The sequence below is a fragment of the Hyperolius riggenbachi genome, chromosome 1 (assembly GCF_040937935.1).
Source record: "Hyperolius riggenbachi isolate aHypRig1 chromosome 1, aHypRig1.pri, whole genome shotgun sequence".
NCBI lineage: Eukaryota > Metazoa > Chordata > Amphibia > Anura > Hyperoliidae > Hyperolius > Hyperolius riggenbachi.
Genome location: NC_090646.1, coordinates 59,195,481 through 59,213,311, shown reverse-complemented (window position 1 = coordinate 59,213,311; position 17,831 = coordinate 59,195,481). Strand labels below are relative to the sequence as shown.

General features: G+C 47.8%; 1 protein-coding gene across 1 annotated transcript in view; it reads left to right on the top strand.

Moving 5' to 3' along the window:
* LOC137562846 (5-hydroxytryptamine receptor 7) overlaps nt 1–17,831 on the top strand; it is an 87,476-nt gene that overhangs the window by 20,503 nt on the left and 49,142 nt on the right. The window lies entirely within an intron of this gene.

The window sequence follows — 17,831 nt, the reverse complement described above, 5'->3', positions numbered from 1 at the left end:
CTCCCCAATCACCTCTCCCATCCAGTGACATGGCTCCCCAATCACTTTCCCACATCCAGTGACACAGCTACCCAATCACCTTCCCACATCCAGTGACACGGCTCGCCAATCACCTTCCCACTTCCAGTGACACGGCTCCCCAAATCACCTTCCCACATCCAGTGACATGACTCCCCAATCACCTTTCCACATCCAGTGACAGGGCTACCCAATCACCTTCCCACATCCAGTGACAGGGCTCCCAAATCACCTTCCCACATCCAGTTACATGGCTTCCCAATCACCCTCTCTCCAATCCAGTGACAGGGCTCCCCAATCACCTCCCACCATCCAGTGACAGGGCTCCCAAATCACCTTCCCACATCCAGTGACATGGCTCCCCAATCACCTTCCCATATCCAGTGACATGGCTCCCCAATCACCTTCCCCCATCCAGTGACACAGGTCACCAATCACCTTCCCCCATCCAGTGACATGGCTCCCTAATCACCCTCTCCCATCCAGTGACAGGGTTCCCCAATCACCTTCCCACATCCAGTGACACGGCTCCCCAATCACCTTCCCACATTCAGTGACATGGCTCCCCAATCACCTTCCCACATCCAGTGACATGGCTGCCCAATCACCTTCCCACATCCAGTGACACGGCTCGCCAATCACCTTCCCCCATCCAGTGACATGGCTCCCAAATCACCTTCCCACATCCAGTGACACGGCTCCCCAATCACCTTCCCACATCCAGTGACACGGCTCCCCAATCACCTTCCCACATCCAGTGACACGGCTCCCCAATCACCTTCCCACATCCAGTGACACGGCTCGCCAATCACCTTCCCACATCCAGTGACACGGCTTGCCATTCACCTTTCCCCATCCAGTGACATGGCTCCCCAATCACCTTCCCACATCCAGTGACAGGGCTCCCCAATCACCTTCCCACATCCAGTGACACGGCTCGCCAATCACCTTCCCCCATCCAGTGACATGGCTCCCAAATCACCTTCCCACATCCAGTGACACGGCTCCCCAATCACCTTTCCCCATCCAGTGACATGGCTCCCAAATCACCTTCCCACATCCAGTGACACGGCTCCCCAATCACCTTCCCACATCCAGTGACACGGCTCCCCAATCACCTTCCCACATCCAGTGACACGGCTCCCCAATCACCTTTCCCCATCCAGTGACATGGCTCCCCAATCACCTTCCCACATCCAGTGACAGAGCTCCCCAATCCCCTTCCCACATCCAGTGACATGGGTCCCTAATCACCTCCCCACATCCAGTGACACGGGTAGCCAATCGCCCTCTCCCATCCAGTGACACGGCTCCCCAATCACCTTCCCACATCCAGTGACACGGCTCGCCAATCACCTTCCTCCCATCCAGTGACACGGCTCCCCAATCGCCTTCCCACATCCAGTGACAGGGCTCCCCAATCACCTTCCTACATCCAGTGACATGGCTCCCCAATCACCTTCCCACATCCAGTGACATGGCTCCCCAATCACCTTCCCACATCCAGTGACAGGGCTCCCCAATCACCTTCCCCCATCCAGTGACACGGGTCCCCAATCACCTTCCCACATCCAGTAACACGGGTCCCCAATCACCTTCCCACATCCAGTGACACGGCTCTCCAATCACCCTCCCACATCCAGTGACATGGCTCCCCAATCACCTTCCCCCATCCAGTGACACGGGTCCCCAATCACCTTCCCACATCCAGTGACACGGGTCCCCAATCGCCTTCCCACATCCAGTGACACGGCTCACCTATCACCTTCCCACATCCAGTGACACGGCTCCCCAATCACCTTCCCACATCCAGTGACACGGCTCCCCAATCACCTTCCCCCATCCAGTGACACGGCTCGCCAATCACCTTCCCCCATCCAGTGACACGGCTCTCCAATCACCTTCCCATATCCAGTGACACGGCTCCCCAATCACCTTCCCACATCCAGTGACACGGCTCCCCAATCACCTTCCCCCATCCAGTTACACGGCTCGCCAATCACCCTCTCCCATCCAGTGACACGGTTCCCTAATCACCTTCCCACATCCAGTGACATGGCTCCCCAATCACCTTCCCACATCCAGTGACACGGCTCCCCAATCACCTTCCCACATCCAGTGACATGGCTCCCCAATCACCTTCCCACATCCAGTGACATGGCTCCCCAATCACCTTCCCACATCCAGTGACACGGCTCCCCAATCACCTTCCCACATCCAGTGACACAGGTCCCCAATCACCTTCCCCCATCCAGTGACATGGCTCCCCAATCACCCTCTCCCATCCAGTGACAGGGCTCCTCAATCACCTTCCCACATCCAGTGACACGGCTCCCCAATCACCTTCCCACATCCAGTGACACGGCTCCCCAATCACCTTCCCACATCCAGTGACACGGCTCGCCAATCACCTTCCCACATCCAGTGACACGGCTTGCCATTCACCTTTCCCCATCCAGTGACATGGCTCCCCAATCACCTTCCCACATCCAGTGACAGGGCTCCCCAATCCCCTTCCCACATCCAGTGACATGGGTCCCCAATCACCTTCCCACATCCAGTGACACGGGTAGCCAATCGCCCTCTCCCATCCAGTGACACGGCTCCCCAATCACCTTCCCACATCCAGTGACACGGCTCCCCAATCACCTTCCCACATCTAGTGACATGGCTTCCCAATCACCATCCCACATCCAGTGACACGGTTCCCTAATCACCTTCCCACATCCAGTGACACGGCTCCCCAATCACCTTCCCACATCCAGTGACACGGCTCGCCAATCACCCTCTCCCATCCAGTGATATGGCTCCCCACCCACTTTACCCCAACACTATCCATCCAGTCATATGGCTCCCCAATCACCCAATCACATCAGCGACAAGGCTCCCCAATCACGGCTCCCCAGTCCTATTTAGTACAACTGAGTGAAATAGTAGCAAAAATTGAATTGGAAATACATGAAAAACGCATTCAGGCGCCTGTATCGGAGGGAGAGAAGGTTAGTTGTTTGGGGGCCTCCCACATCTACGGGTCCCCCACCGAGGCGGATGCTCCCCTATAGTTATGCCCCTGGAACCTTATGAAAACTGAATGAATTAGGCTGCCTGCAGTTAGCCGGCATCAATGCGGTCGCACGTTAATAAGGAGTATATTTAATACGGCTTAATAATTAGCTTCTGGAAGTGCCTCTTTGCCGCTGTTTACGGCTGCTCTGGAGTCTTGTTTGAGGGTCAACGGTGTAAAGAAGATGAAAGAGAATTATAAATCTGCTCAGAGTGCCGCTGAATATAAAAAGAGGGTTTGTCGATTTACTGAGGTCGGTAATTGGTTATGAGAAAAATCAGACCAAGGCGTCTCGTAAAAAGACAATTTATTTTATAACCCGTGTAAAATGCAGAACTTTTTATGAACAGGACAGAAGAGTGCTGCCGAAGTCTTCTTACAAGTGAGATGCATTGAATAAAGGCAATATATTCAGAGAAAACGTAAAGTAGGACTCTAGCTATTGATACTATCTAAGCCTCAAGCAGTGAGGTAACTACAATCATAGGGGCCCCCGAGCAAAACTTTGATGGGCACCCCAACGTTTACACAGTTTCCCATTGGTGACACTCACAACCTGTGGGCCCATCTCGCAAGGGTCATAAAACAAGTGTGGCCATCATAATCTTTACACCCATAACAAGTATAGCCCTAATATCTTGCCCATGCCACTGGGACTACTGTATTTTTTGGACAATAAGACTTACTTTTTCTCCTTCAAAAGTGGGGGGAAAAGTCACTGCGTCTTATAGTGCAAATGCAGGGAGTTCCTGACTTGTGAATGCCTGCCAATATAAACCTCCAACACACCGCAATGTCGGGGACTCCATGTACTGTGCCCATGCAGAGGAGGACACAGGGGAACAAACTGAGGATACTGGGACACAAAGGGAACATTGAGAAGTACACAAGGGGGGGGGGGGGGGGGGCAAAAGCGGACACATGGGGGACACAGGAGGACACAAGGGGACAGAGGAGGACACAGGAAGACACCAGAGGTACAAGGGGGAATGAGGTACAAAGGGGGCGTAATCCACAAGATGCCCCTTCACCATGGATGTACCAGGTTTAGTATATATTTTTTCCCCCTGGTTTTGTCCTCTAAACCTAGGTGTGTCTTATGGTCAGGAGCGCCTTATAGTCCGAAAAATACGGTATATACAGGTGACCTAAAATGTATTCATCGCTGTCTTATCTGCCTGACAGGATTAAGAATGGGTTTTTATTGATGTCAATATAAGACTATGGAATATACCAGATGACATTATGTAAATGCCCATTCTACAACATTTTATGTAATCTGAATCAGATACAATACAATAACATTTGTAAAGCGCTTTTCTCCCATAGGACTCAAAGCGCATTTCTGTATTCACAATTCTGTATTCCTATGATGTTTTTCTTCTTAATTTAAAAAAACAAAAAAAATTCTACAATAAAAAGTATTTGAAAACAACAACAAAAAACCTGACCTGAAGGATGGACCCCTTCAACGGAGGTAGCGGAGTAGAAATTGTGCCCCCCCCCCCCACCCACTGCTCTGGGCTTCCCTGCAGATGCAGAGGCTGCTCCCCTGTAGTTACACCCCCGGCCCCACGTTAGAGTTGACTTAGCGTGGGCAATGCAAATAGCGCAATGAGCAATGCTATTGCAATACAAGGAACATTGCTTGCGTACTTGCACACAACAAATTCACCAGTGGATTATACATCAGGCCCGGTGTGCAAAATTGTACTGCACTGCTGTGAGGTTTTTTCCCACATGCAAAATGCACATTTAAGAGAGGCCAACTTACCTGGGGCTTCCTCAAGCCTCTGTAGCCATACAGGTTTCTCGGTTTCCTCCCGTTCTGCTCCGTTGTGACGATGTGCCCCTCTGAACACTCGCCGACTGTACCAGTCATGAGCTAGTGAGCATGTGCCCCCTCAGTCCTGTCAGAGCGTGGTCAGGGAGGTGATCAGGGAAGTGCGCATGTGCAGTAGCCAGCGATGGCCAGTCTTATGGAGGGGCACTGTGGTGCAGTGCAGTGGATTGGGAGGAAACTGGGGGTCCTGAGGCTGGAACTCTGGTAAGTGAAATAGAACTTGTTCCTCCATCGTAGGCTTACTAAGTGTGAACAATTCCATTGATTTTAAGTTTAAATGCAAATTAGCATTGGGGAAAAGGCATGCAGTTTAGATAAGTGAACCTTATTGCCCAAGACAATACTTAAAGTGAACCTCCGGAATAAAAATCTACTCGGCAGAACTGAAAAGGCTTGATGTTTCTTTAACAGTTTAACAGTTTCATAGCATCAGAACTTTGTTTTTCTTACCAAAGCATCATATTTAGCTGCATTTTTAGCTAAGCTCCATCCATCAAAGAAAAAAAGCCCGGGCTTTTTTTCCCTGATGCTGTGCAGAGCATGATGGGATTTCCTATGTATATATTCACGTTGCCTAGCAACTGGGAGAGGTGCTCATGACACAGGACAGTTGGAACTGTGTCTCATGCTCCCTGTCACCTCCTTTCAATCAAAAAGATGGCTACCATCATGAAATCAAACATTTGCCTGCTCTTTTAAAACAGGTGGGTAAGAGATTATATTACCTATCTATTTTAATTAACATAACTAATGTAACTTAATGACAGTATGTTTGTTTAGGCTGGAGTTCCTCTTTAAGAGAAAAAAAGGAAATAAAGATGGCAGCCTCCCTATTCCTCTCACTACAAGTTTCCTTTAAAGCAAAGCTCCCGAACCCTATCTTCAAGGCCCACAAATAGAGATGGCCCGAACTGTTAGCCGGCGAGCAGTATTTTGCGAACATCGGCATTTCAAACAGCCCTATTGAGGGCTAGCACATCGGTTTCCTGTGTTTTTTTTTGGTGTGTGACACTCCGCAGCCCACTGACACCCAGAGCTGTGTGCACACTACTACTGTTGCTTCATTATGTTACAGGCACAGAACCACTCCAGTGCATTACTATTTCACTGTATTCTGATATAGAGATGGCTCGAACCTCCGATTTTGGGTTCGCGAACGTGAACAACCGCAAAAGTTTGCGTTTGCGCAAACCATGTGAACCGCAATAGACTTCAATAGGCACGCAAACTTTAAAAACTACAAACACTCTTTCTGGCCACAAAAGTGATGGAAAAGATATTTCAAAGGGTCTAACACCTGGAGGGGGGGCCATGGCGGAGTGGGATACATGCCAAAAGTCACGGGGAGAATTACAGATTTGATGCACAGCAGGGTTATAATCCCTAAAGGGCAGAAATCACATTGCATTCCTAAATTGGAGGCATAAAGTGCTTGAAAACATCTTGCGTGTGTAAATATGGATCAGCAGGTAGTGTAAGTAGTGTACTGCTTTACAATGACAGACCAAACTCACTGTGTAACGCACCACAAACAGCTGTTTGTGCGGGGATGGCCGTGCTGGGCTGGTGCGCACGATGGCGAGAGTGCAGGCGATGGCGGTTTTCAATCCCATATGGTCAGGCTGAGGTAGCTCAATGACAGAACAACAATGACTGTCCAGCTGATCGAATTTGGTCTATCCACAATGAAGCAACAACATTATTATCTTGGGTGTGCCCCCCAACACACTCATATAGGTCATTGCTTCATTGTGATACGCAAGCCCCTTCACCGCGGCAAGGTAACGATCACGAAGGGGAATTGACACATGTACATGCTTTTTGTTTTGTTGTTGCAGCTGCAGTGCAGCCAGAAAAATTAGGCAGGCATGTACAGGCACTAGAAAAATTATTATTCTTTTTGTTAGCAGCCTTAAAAATTCAGGAATCCACCTGGAGTCCTGGACCCTGTTGGTGGTGGCAGAGAAGGCAGTCAAGCGACCTGCAGGCAGAGATGCTGTGTGGGTACTGACTTAGTCTTGGGGAGGCAGCAGCGGCCGGCAGGCAGAGATACTGTTACATAGTTACATAGTTATTTTGGTTGAAAAAAGACATACGTCCATCGAGTTCAACCAGTACAAAGTACAACTCCAGCCTGCTCCCTCACATATCCCTGTTGATCCAGAGGAAGGCGAAAAAACCCTTACAAGGCATGGTCCAATTAGCCCCAAAAGGGAAAAAATTCCTTCCCGACTCCAGATGGCAATCAGATAAAATCCCTGGATCAACATCATTAGGCATTACCTAGTAATTGTAGCCATGGATGTCTTTCAACGCAAGGAAAGCATCTAAGGCCCCTTTAAATGCAGATATAGAGTTTGCCATAACGACTTCCTGTGGCAATGCATTCCACATCTTAATCACTCTTACTGTAAAGAACCCTTTCCTAAATAAATGGCTAAAACGATTTTCCTCCATGCGCAGATCATGTCCTCTAGTCCTTTGAGAAGGCCTAGGGACAAAAAGCTCATCCGCCAAGCTATTATATTACCCTCTGATGTATTTATACATGTTAATTAGATCTCCTCTAAGGCGTCTTTTCTCTAGACTAAATAAACCCAGTTTATCTAACCTTTCTTGGTAAGCGAGACCTTCCATCTTACGTATCAATTTTGTTGCTCGTCTCTGCACCTGCTCTAAAACTGCAATATCTTTTTTGTAATGTGGTGCCCAGAACTGAATTCCATATTCCAGATGTGGCCTTACTAGAGAGTTAAACAGGGGCAATATTATGCTAGCATCTCGAGTTTTTATTTCCCTTTTAATGCATCCCAAAATTTTGTTAGCTTTAGCTGCAGCGGCTTGGCATTGAGTATGATTATTTAACTTGTTGTCGATGAGTACTCCTAAGTCCTTCTCCAAGTTTGATGTCCCCAACTGTATCCCATTTATTTTGTATGGTGCTAGACCATTGGTACGACCAAAATGCATGACTTTACATTTTTTAACATTGAATTTCATCTGCCATGTATGTGCCCATATAGCCATCCTATCCAGATCTGTGTGGGGACTGACTTAGTCTTCGGGCACGCAGTAGCCCTCCGGGATCCATGCCTCATTCATTTTGATAAAGTTGAGGTACTGAACACTTTTTTGACCTAGGCGACTTCTCTTCTCACTGACAATGCCTCCAGCTGCGCTGAAGGTCCTTTCTGACAGGACGCTTGAGGCAGGGCAAGCCAGAAGTTGGATGGCAAATTGTGACAGCTCTGGCCACAGGTCTAGCCTGCACACCCAGCAGTAGTCCAGGGGTCCCAAGTAGGAGCCTGAGAAACGGCTACCACCACACATCCAAGGAAGGACCCAATGTGCTGTATAAGTAATGTACCTGCCCTGCAGACCAGGCATCTGTGATCAGCTGGACCCTTGACCCAATGCTGTGTGCCAGAGTTGACACCACTTGCCTTTCAACATCATGGTACAGTTTGGGTATCGCCTTTTTAGAAAAATAATTGCGGCCTGGTATCTTTCACTGCGGTGTCCCAATCGCCACAAATTTTAGGAAGGCCTCATAGTCCACCAGCTGGTGTGGTAACAACTGGTGAGCTAACAGTTCCGCTAAGCCAGTTGTCAGACGCCGAGCAAGGGGGTGACTGGCAGACTTTGTCTTCTTCCGTTCAAAGATTTCCATAATGGACACCTGGCTGCTGTGGGCAGAGGAGCACAAACCGCTGGTATAATACTGTGTGCAGTCACACAGATGCAGTGAAAGGTATGCAGTGACTGGTGGTATAACACAATGTACAGTCACACAGGTGTAGTGAAAAGGTATGCACTGACTGCTGCTATAATACAATATGCAGTCATACAGATGCAGTGAAAAGCTATGTAGTGACTGGTGGTATAATGCAATGTGCAGTCACACAGGTGCAGTAAAAAGGTATGCACTGACTGCTGCTATAATACAATGTGCAGTCACACAGATGCAGTGAAAGGTATGCAGTGACTGGTGGTATAATACAATGTGCAGTCACACAGGTGCAGTGAAAAGGTACGCACTGACTGCTGCTATAATACAATGTGCAGTCACACAGGTGCAGTGAAAAGGTATGCACTGACTGGTATATAAAACAGTGTGCAGACACACAGATGCAGTTAAAGGTATGCAGTGACTGGTGGTATAATACAATGTGCAGTCACACAGATGCAGTGAAAGGTATGCAGTGACTGGTGGTATAATACAAAGTGCAGTCACACAGGTGCAGTGAAAAGGTATACAGTGACTGGTGGTATAATACAATGTGCAGTCACACAGGTGCAGTGAAAAGGTATGCATTGACTGCTGCTATAATACAATGTGCAGTCACACAGATGCAGTGAAAGGTATGCACTGAATGTGCTGGGCCTGGAACAGTATAGCAATTAGCAAGGGCCAGCTGCGACAGACAGGGCTGCATATGCAGTGTCAGTGACACACACACACACACACACACACACACACACACACACACACACACACACACACACACACACACACACACACACACACACACACACACACACACACAAACACAAGAACATTAGCTCTCAAAAGAGCTGTTTTGTGGTGCTTTTCAGCAACAAATATCAGCAAGGAGCAAGCTAACAAGACCTAACTAAGCTTTCACTATCTCTCCAGCAATGTCTCTCCTTTCTCTCACTACAGGCAGCAGACAGAGTGAGATCATGGCCGACGCTGCTGCCTTTTATTGGGGGGGGCCTCCAGGAGGGAGTGCAGCCTACTTGGCTGCCATGTGTCTGCTGACTGTGATGTAGAGGGTCAAAGTTTAGGCCAATGATGTAGTATAGGGGGCGGGTCGAACACGCTAAGTGTTCGCGGTTCGACGCAAATCCACGTTGTTTGTGCAAATAAGTTTGCAGGCGAACTGTTCGGGCCATCTCTATTCTGATAGTACTATTGCATTTCTCTGTGTGAAACACTCCACAGCCCACTGACACCCAGAGCTGTGCATAATGTGATTTCTGCCCTTTAGAGATTAAAACCCGACTTGCGTCAATTCTGTTATTTTTGGTGGGACTTTTAGCATGGACCCCCCTCTGGCATGCCACAGCCCTGGTGTTAAACCCCATGAAACAACTTTTCCATTGCCCGTTAAAATCCTTCTGCCCATTGAAGTCTATGGCCATTCGCCATATTCGCCTGTTCGCGAACATTTTTTCGGAAGTTCACGTTCTCCGTTCGCGAACAGAAAATTCCATGTTCACGACATCTCCACCCACCAACAGTACACGTTTTGAGGGAAACCACAAACATTCACAGGTAATTAGTGTCTCAGCAGGGCTGATTAACTATCTCTGTGGATTTCCACAAAACATGCACTGTTGGTGGGCCTTGAGGACAGGGTTGGGGAACACTGCTTTAAAGGACAACTGAAGTGAGAAGAATATGGAAGCTGCCATATTTATTTCCTGTTAAACAATACCAGTTTCCTGGCTGTACAGCTGATCTATTTGGCTGCAGCAGTGTCTGAATCACACAAGAAACAAGCATGCAGCTAATCTTGCCAGATCTGACAATGTCAGGATCACCTGATCTACTGCATGCTTGTTCAGGGTCTGTGACCAAACGTAGGAGAGGCAGAGGATCAGCAGGATAGCCAGGCAACTGGTATTGTTTAAAAAGTAATACATTTGGCAGACTTCATATCCCCCTCTTTAAAGCTGTCCTTTAAAGAGTCTGGAAATGTTTGTCTTTGGATTGAAGTTTTCCTGATAGTCTGCAGTCCATTTTCTTGAAGATGTTGATGGACAGAAGAAATATCACAGCTTATTTTCGGGCTTCCTGGAAAGAAATGAAGTGGGCACCGCTGGGCGGCCGGATAAGCTGCACTTCTCACTCTCAGGCTGACAGATTAGCCTGCTGGAGCTCATTGCTCTCACAGTTGGAAGATCTTCCTGCTCCTCGTAGTCGAGAGATAATGACGAAAGTGCAACAAACAGCAGAGAAGCAGGAAGATTCCCAGGCACCACCAAGGAGCTTTCATCAGATCCACTTAGGTTCAGCACAGCTAGAATATAGAACATAACTAGCCCTTGATAGACATGAGTCTTTCTTTCATCTTCCATCCCTATCCAGGCAAGAGTTTGGCTGTGCACCGTATTAAGCAAGTTACTGTTTGTATTGAATATGAGGGTCTGACCAATGTCATGTTTTATGCTCAAGGCCATGATTCTGTGCATGTAGCCCTAAGCATAAGCGGGAGATAGCGCCCCAACTTACAGACTCAACTGTTTTCTTCTCATTAGAAAAGCAAACATTATTTTAGTGAAAGGCTTGTAAGGGCGTACATTTAGTTCGCCACCAAGGCTGGATTTATATTTTTTCAGCCCCAAGGCCAACTTTCTTGTTGACCCCTACACTCTCTCCCTTCCTCATACTAAAATTTCCTCCTACACCTAAAAGTATCGTCCTTCCTTCCCCTTTTTTAACACTAACCTCCCTCTTCATGCCCAACACTAACCTGTTTCCTTTCCATGCCTAACGCTAACCTACAGTATTTCCTCTCCATGCTCAACACTAACCTCCCTCTCCATGCTTAACACTAATCTATTCCCTCTCTGTGCCTAACACTAACCTCTCCCCTGCCTAACACTGACCTATTCCCTCTCCATGCCTAACTTTAACCTCCCTTTCTATGCCTAAAACTAACCCCCCATTCCCAAAACTAACCTCCCTCTCTATGCCCAACACTAACCTATTCCCTCTCTATGCCTAACACTAACCTATTCCCTCTCCATGCCCAACACTAATCTATTCCCTCTGCGTGCCTAACACCAACCTATTCCCTCTTTATGCCTAACTATAATCTCTCCCCTCTCCTCTGCCTAACACTAACCTATTCCCTCTCTATGCCTAACACTAACCTATTCCCTCTCCATGCCCAACACTAATCTATTCCCTCTGCGTGCCTAACACCAACCTATTCCCTCTTTATGCCTAACTATAATCTCTCCCCTCTCCTCTGCCTAACACTAACCTATTCCCTCTCTATGCCTAACACTAACCTATTCCCTCTCCATGCCCAACACTAACCTCCCTCTCCATACCTAACACTCAGGGCCGGCCCGCTCATGAGGCGGGGTGAAACTTTTGCCTCAGGCGGCAAAGTTCTAAGGGCGGCATCCGCCCGGCCGTGGGTGCGGGGGGGCGGCCGCTGAGCTGGAGGGGTAGCGGGCAGGACGGGGGTATTGGGCCTAGCGGTGGGGAGGGGGTCGGACCCCCCCCTCCCTCGCCTGGGTCCCCCGATCTGTGCTCCCCTCCAGCTTTAAATGTAGAGTAAGCAGCCGACAGACAGTAAGAGGCACGGGCGGGGGATCACTCACCTCTTCCTCGTTCCAGCGTGCGCTCCATTGACGTCACTTCCTGCAACGTCGCCCACTGTATTGTACGTGGCCGGCGTTGCAGGAAGTGACGTCAGTGGAGCGCACGTTGGAACGAGGAAGGTGAGTGATTCCCCCCCCCCCCCCCCCGTGCCTCTTACTGTCTGTCGGCTGCTTACTCTACATTTAAAGCTGGAGGGGAGCGCAGATCGAGGGACCCAGGTGAGGGGGGGGCGACCCCCCTCCCCACCGCTAGGCCCAATACCCCGCTATTTTTTCAAAATTTGCCTCAGGCGGCAAAAAGTCTAGGGCCGGCCCTGCTAACACTAATCTGTTCCCTCTGCGTGCCTAACACCAACCTATTCCCTCTTTATGCCTAACTATAATCTCTCCCCTCTCCTCTGCCTAACACTAACCTATTCCCTCTCCATGCCTAACACTAACCTCCCTTTATGCCTAACACTAACCCCCCCATACCCAAAACTAACCTCCCTCTCCATGCCCAACAATAACCTATTCCCTCTTCATGCCTAACTCTAACCTCCCTCTATATGCCTAACACTAACCCCCCCATGCCCAAAACTAACCTCCCTCTCCATACCTATCATTAACCTCCCCCCTCTTAGAATCACACAATTCCACTCTAACCTCCCCCCTCGCCATGCCTAACACTAACCTATTCCCTCTCCATGCCTCACTCTAACGTACCTCTCCATGCCTAACACTAACCTCCCTCCATGCCTAACACTAACCTCCCTCTCCATGCCTAACACTAATCTATTCCCGCTTTGTGCCTAACACTAACATATTCCCTCTCCATGCCTAACACTAACCTCCCTCTCCATGCCTAACACTAACCTATTCCCTCTCCATACCTAATGCTAACCTCCCATCCCTCCCCATGCCTAACACTAACCCCCCTCTCCGTGCCCAACACTAATCTCCCTCTCCATGCCTAACACTAACCTATTCCCGCTTTGTGCCTAACACTAACATATTCCCTCTCCATGCCTAAGACTAACCTCCCTCTCCATGCCTAACACTAACCTATTCCCTCTCCATGCCTAACTCTGCTGGGCAAGAAAACTAACGGGTCTCCTCAAGCATGCCAGTGCCTCCTGTACTAAATGCCTTTTGCTAGGTACACACGATGAAATTTACCATTAGATCGACAGACCAAATCAATAACTTCCAAAATAATCAATCTGCTCCTGATCGATAACTGAATCAATTTTCAGATCAGTACTGCACAAAATCAATCCCGTTATCGATCGGGGGCAGATCGGACAGGTCAGAAATTATTGTGTCAACCTCACGATCTGATGGGAAATTGCACTGTGTGTACCTAGCATTATACATTGACTCTCTCTATAAACACCTTTTTCAAGGCAGTGATGACCTCAGGGAAAAAAAAAAGAAATGTCGTATTAAATGAGCTGAGAGTGAAGAATTAAAAAAACAAAAACAAATGTGGAGATTATGGCAAAAAGAAACAGATGGCGACAAATCGATACTAATTTGCGAAAGCCTTTTGGGTAAACAGATGCCTTCTCTGTCACGCTAATCAATAATGGAATGGCACAATTATATATTTAAAAAAATCATTGAAACATCTCCAGATGATATTTTTGTTTGCCTGTGATAATTGTTTGGTCTCAATGAAGGTAAAATGAGACAAGGAGTATTATTATATTTTTTTTTCGCTCCTCTGCGCTCGTCTTTTCTCCGCTGTCAGCGTGATGTACGGCGGATTTAGAAGAGTTTCAGGTAATTGATGGCATTTTCCCCTCAGGAATCATTTTTCAGAAAAGCATTTTGAGAACAACTCCAAAGTTCTCAAATGAAAAAAAAAAATCACAGCCAATCAGATCAGACTCGTTCCGCTGTTCTGTCTCTGCTGTTCAGTCTCTGATTTGGGAGATCTGATGTTGCTCCCGTGGATGTGTGGATGAGCAGATTCAGTGTAGCAAATGGGGCAGAAAGGGGGTGCCCAAAACAACAACAACATAAAATATTTAAAAACAGTTCACAGAAGAGCAGGATCATCCACCAGGCAACCTAGGCAGGTGCTTGGGGCCCAATGGGCATCAAGGGGTCCACCTGCCACCTTCTTTGAGCTCTTTCCACTTCCGCTTACCAAAAGGACCACAAGGGGGCCCCAAATATTATACCCTACCTACAGCCCCATTTCATCTTAATCCATCTCTGGTTCACAGGCGTTCTGAGCCGTGCAATGCTCACCTTCAGACACCCTACACTGACCTGAGGAAGCTCGGCCCGTGAAATGCTTTGTCTGGTGTTCTTTCAATAAAATTACCGTATTTTTCAGACTATAAGACGCTCCTGGACCATAAGATGCACCGAGGTTTAGAGGACAAAATCCAGAGGAAAAAATATATATACTAAACCTGGTGCATCCATGGTGAAGGAGCATCTTGAGGATTATGCCCCCTTTGTACCTCTTGTGTCTCCCTCTGTCCTCCTCTGTCCCCCTTGTGTCCCCATGTGTCCTCCTCTGTCCCCCTTGTGTCCTCCTGTGTCCACCATGTGTCTTTGTGTCATCCTGCCCCTTTGTGTCCTCCGTTTGTCCCCCTGTGTCCTGCTCTGCATGGGCACAGTACAGGGAGTCCCCGACATTGCGGCGGGTTGGTGGTTCCTATTGTCATACACTCACAAGTCAGGAAGTCCCTGCATTTGGACTATAAGATGCAGTGACTTTTTTCCCCTACTTTTGGGGGAGAAAAATTGAGTTTTATAGTCCAAAAAATACAGTACCTCTTTTTTTTACCTGAACTATTAGAGCATTTAATGGCGCATGTTGAATGTCATGGAGCTTGATAGAAAAAAAAATCTGTTTTTTTCAGTGGCGTTACTACAATTCCAGCAAAACTGTAATGCCAACCATTCCTCCCAATGTTCCCCCTATATGTTGTCCAGCATTCTCAACTGTTTTCTATATTTAAATCGGCCCCTCTGATACAAAACTTCTTGAATGTAAAATGCTGATCTTTTTCCAGGCCTGTTACAAGCTGCAGACTGATTTAGGTGGGATCTGACTTGAGGCTAGAGACGGGTTTAGGCTAGGAGCATGGATTTGCAACTAATGGTCTCCAAATCCTCATAAAGTCTTAAAGAGAAACTCCGACCAAGAACTAAACTTTATCCCAATCAGAAGCTGATACCCCCTTCTACATGAGAAATCTATTCCTTTTCACAAACAGACCATCAGGGGGCGTGCTGTATGGCTGATATTGTGGTGAAACCCCTCCCACAAGTAACTCTGAGGAGCGTGGTACTCCTGGCAGTTTCCTGTCTGTGAACCCTGTTGCATTGTGGGAAATAGCTGTTTACAGCTGTTTCCAACTGCCAAAAACAGCAAGCAGCAGCTACATCACCTGCCAGCAGTAAAAATGTCACCATGTGATAAATGTAAGAATATAAATCTGGGATTTAAAATATTTTACAAGGGGCAAACACTGACTAAATCATTTATACATAATTATCGTAAGAATTAAGCACTTTTTTTATTACATTATTTTCACTGTAGTTCCTCTTTAAGTGTTCCATAAGAAAGATCCAATGGTGGCTTGGACACCAGATCTATCCTGACCAATTTTTGGGGGCTTTGCAAGTTAAGGGTTTGATTATATAGGAGAAAACAGAGGCGCCAAAAGGATAAAAGGGGTTTTAAATGAGCTTAAAAGCCAAAAATTTGGTAATTAGAGGAGGCAGTGGTGGACTTACCTCCTCCAAGCAGACACAACACGACGATACCTTGTCGCCGGGGGCACCTCAGAGGTGCCGAGTGTTGTTTGTTTTGCTAGATGCTGTAACTCCTTTTTCTATTGCCTGAGGAAGCGGGCACTGACCCGTGAAACGCGTTGCTTTGTTTTATCTGGAGTTCGTTAATAAATAGACTGAATGTACAGTCGTGTTGTGTCTGCTTGGAGGAGGTAAGTCCACCACTGCCTCCTCTAATTACCAAATTTTTGGCTTTTAAGCTCATTTAAAACCCCTTTTATCCTTTTGGCGCCTCTGTTTTCTCCTATATGATATTGTATCCACCCTGGGTGGAGGGTTGCGACTCTTTTCTACTATCTACAGAGAGCGACTTCTTATTGCTGAGTGGGGTCAGGATAATCTCCCCACCTGCCTTTACAGTGGTTGCCTATTGGTGACCCATGCTTGTGAGTATAACAACTATTACTCTTTGTCATTAACTCCTTTGTCAATACATACTACACTATTGGGGCTCTTGGTGTTCCTCTGTTTATCTCGTTTGCAAGGGTTTGATTAGTTTATCCTCTTGGGGCAGTCCTCTATATGTTCATAGGGTTCTATTGTCTTATCCTTTTTTTAGGTATCTCTCTTACATAGGGATGATCTCCAGTGTAAAGTTCTACAGCTCCGAGAAGTTTAACCTTTTGTTACCATTATTTCAAGAAATGGAAGCAAACATATTGTTAGCATCCAGTGCTTTCAAATGAGCTTATCTGCCATCTCTGCCATAGGCAGTCATGTGACACAGGGGAGAGATCAGATTACAATTTATGATTAGACACAAATGAGGGGGAATTACACAGGCAAAACTCTCTAAATACATACAGGGTGTATTTCTCTGTTTTCCTTGTGTCCTGTGCAAGAGTTCAGGCCCACTTTAACATAGAGAAATAAAAAAACACTCTTTCTTTTAAAGAGAATCTGTATTGTTAAAATCGCTCAAAAGTAAACATACCAGTGCGTTAGGGGACATCTCCTATTACCCTCTGACACAATTTCGCCACTCCTCGCCGCATTAAAAGTGGTTAAAAACAGTTTTAAAAAGTTTGTTTGTAAACAAACAAAATGGCCACCAAAACAGGAAGTAGGTTGATGTACTGTATGTCCTAGAGTGACCATACGTCCCAGATTACCTGGGACGGGTCCCAGATTCGGGGTGCCCTGTCCCAGGCTGGCTTGGGTCCCAGGAAAAGTCCCACTTTTAGATGCAGGACGTCCCAGCTGCGGGAGTATGTGACATCAGTGTTCCGTCCTCGGCCCACCGCCGCCCTGCTCTGCCCTGCTGCTACTGCTCCCCTCCCTCCCTGTCTTCTGCCTGCATTGAATTGGCTAACAACTGGATTCCTGTCGCAGTCTGCCCCGCCCCCCGCTGTTTAAAGGGAACCTAAACTGAGAGGGGTATGGATTTTTCTTTTAAACAATACCAGTTGCCTGGCAGCCTTGTTGCTCTCTATGGCTGCAGAAGTGGCTGAATGACACACCTGAAACAAGCATGCAGCTAATCCAGTCTGACTTCAGTCAGAGCTAGAGTGACCAGACGTCCCGGATTGCCCGGGACACGTCCCGGATTCGGGGTCCGCTGTCCCAGGCTTAATGAGGTCCCGGGAAACGTCCCGCTTTCAGCAGCGGGACGTCCCGGCCTCGGGACTCTGGCCACTCTCTCCTCAATGAACTGGCAGCGGCGTCTATAGACGCCGTGCCAGTTCATTGCCCGCAGCCCCGCTCCAGCCTCGTCTTCCGGTGTCTGTTTCCGACACCGGCAGGCGA